Here is a 2,500-nt window from a genome sequence, read left to right as displayed (position 1 = left end):
AAAAAATTCCATTCAGTTGCCCAAATTGTCCATTAAGACACAATTTCATAAAGTAAAAAATGAGCAAAAGTTATTTCTCTCTGTCACCATTTACAGTTACAGCCTATATGGTCTATATCAGACATGATGCTGGTATTAGCATAAGATATGAACCTGGAAGCACAGGAGGTGAGAGAGCTGGACAGACTAAAGGACTAAAGCTCTGCTGCATCACTCTCTTTAGGCAGGCAGACCAGGAGTGAAGGCTAAACTCCACTGCACTAAAAAACTATTAGCAGGTAGTTGAGTGGCATTGTGAGTAATGTGGAGTGAGAATAGACTAAAGAAATCAGAGTTTCATTAGAAAATACACTCTGGGTGTAGGCACTTCAAATGGATTTTTTCCCTTCAATTTCTCTCTACTCCTGATTAAAGAATTTAAAGTATTTTAAGTAAGTCTTTAAGACTTTAAGTAAATATAAAAATAATATTAAATACTGATATGCAATTTGATTAGGGTGGATTTTTCCACAAGAAGTCTGCAGTATGTGTATATATAAAACAGGACTTACAGACTACACACACACACACACCTCAGTCGGTAAGTGATGGTAATTTATGTTAAAACATGCAGCGGAGGTAGTAGCTTTGACAAGTGATCTTTGTCACTCTATCTCTCTTTCTCTCCTCCCTCGCTCGCTCTCCCCCTCTCTGTGTCTAAAACAGAACTTTTATCGACAGTGAAAAGTCTGCAGCGGGCTCCGGTTTCAGTCCTTCACCCCCACCTCCTGGGCATAAGGCCAGTGTGATGATGATGAGGAGAGGCAGGGATTAGAGGCAGGGAAACCAGTGATGGCTGAATGTACAGAGCGATGTTCGGCATGGCATGGCTCTAATCTCTCTCTGTCTGTACAGTGCAGCAGCTCTTTAACTCACTCTCCATCAGGGGGATATTTAATCTGAGTGATGGCTGTCTCACGACAAGTAATACCACCATCCCTCCAACATAGCAGAGTGGATAAAGCACACTACAGTGTGTGTGTATGTGTGTGATATTAATAGAACTACAATATATTTCCTGAAAAAAGGCAGAGCAAGTCCCCTGGTGATGGTACGATGTTGTTAAAGCTTTGCTAACACACTATTCCATGTATTTGGTAGAGTATTGCTAGTTAGTTGCCAGGTTATTCCCATGTGGTTTTAAGATACTGTAGGTGGTTGCTATGTGCTTGCTATGCCAAGTCTGGGTGGTTACTTAGCAATAGCTAATGATCTCTAGGGTGTTTCTAGGTGGTTGCTATGGTATTCCAGAAGGTTGCTAAGGAGTATGTAACCTTACATGGTTGTTACGGTGTTGCTATGGTATACCAGGTGTTTCTTGGCTGCTAATGTGCTACCGTATTCCAGGTGATTGCTAGTGGGTTGCTAGGCCATCGCTATGGTCGTCCTGGTAGTTCCTACAGTGTTACTAGATCACAGCTATGGAGTTTGAGTTGCTACGGTGTTGGGGTAGATGGTTGCTAGGGTATGCCAGGTATTTCTAGTGGTTGCTACTGTATTCCAGGTGTTTGCTATGGTAGTCCCGGTGTTTCAAAGGGTGGTTGCTATGGTAATCCAGACAGATGCTACTGCTTCGCTAGGTGGCTGCTTACTTAGACCATGTGATTGCTAGAGTGTTGTTTGTTGGTTGATATAGAAAATAAATTACAACATTAGAATTTTACATCTTTTCTCCAAATGGGCCGATTATTTATCCTACATCAGCAAACAATAATTCCTCTAAGAATTTTTAAAGACCACTAATGCAGCCCATTTATTACATAAATACAATTTGTCTACTTTCTGTTTATTTAAAAATGCATGCTTTTAAATGTAATTATGTAAAAATCCCAAACCCAAAACAAAACAAAAACAACAGATGGCACGAGTACAGAATACAAAGTGGGAAAAAAGCTCAATCAGGGCTATAATAATAATAATAATAATAATAATAATAATAATAATAATAATAATAATAATAATAATAATGACTATAATAATAATAATATTGTGAGGTGTAGAGGTGAGAAGATGACTGATTTAGTAAAGTTAACATCATTTTATTTACACCAAATATTACACCAAATATTAATCACCACCTCCATAATAAGCTGTTTAGATGACCAAAGTCCTTCCTCACAGCATCACACAAACCAGAGCCTGAACTCCGCACAGTGACACTGTGAAACTTACAATCAGACATGTGGTCAGATGTTTTGGCCCTGCACAACATCACAGCTAGTGTTGCGGGGGTTCTGCTTCACATTTACATTTACAACATGTAGCAGATGCCCTTATCCAGAGGGACTTACGCTTATCTCATTTACACAGCTGAGCAGTTGAGAGTTCAGGGCCTTGCTCAAGGGCTCAGCAGTGGCAGATTGGGAGTGCTGGGATTTTAACTCATGGCTTTTTGAACAGTAGTCTAACCTCTTAACCTGTCAGCATCACTGCATGGAATATTTTCGCTCATGACATGGTC

General features: G+C 39.8%; 1 protein-coding gene across 2 annotated transcripts in view; it reads right to left on the bottom strand.

Moving 5' to 3' along the window:
* Window positions 1-2,500, bottom strand: part of galnt1 (UDP-N-acetyl-alpha-D-galactosamine:polypeptide N-acetylgalactosaminyltransferase 1) — a 150,362-nt gene that overhangs the window by 4,112 nt on the left and 143,750 nt on the right. The gene's annotated exons all lie outside the window — the stretch shown is intronic.

Source organism: Hemibagrus wyckioides, linkage group LG23 (genome assembly GCF_019097595.1).
Source record: "Hemibagrus wyckioides isolate EC202008001 linkage group LG23, SWU_Hwy_1.0, whole genome shotgun sequence".
Taxonomy (NCBI): domain Eukaryota; kingdom Metazoa; phylum Chordata; class Actinopteri; order Siluriformes; family Bagridae; genus Hemibagrus; species Hemibagrus wyckioides.
The sequence above is the reverse complement of the archived record's forward strand: the minus strand, read 5'-3'. Positions and strand labels throughout refer to the sequence as shown.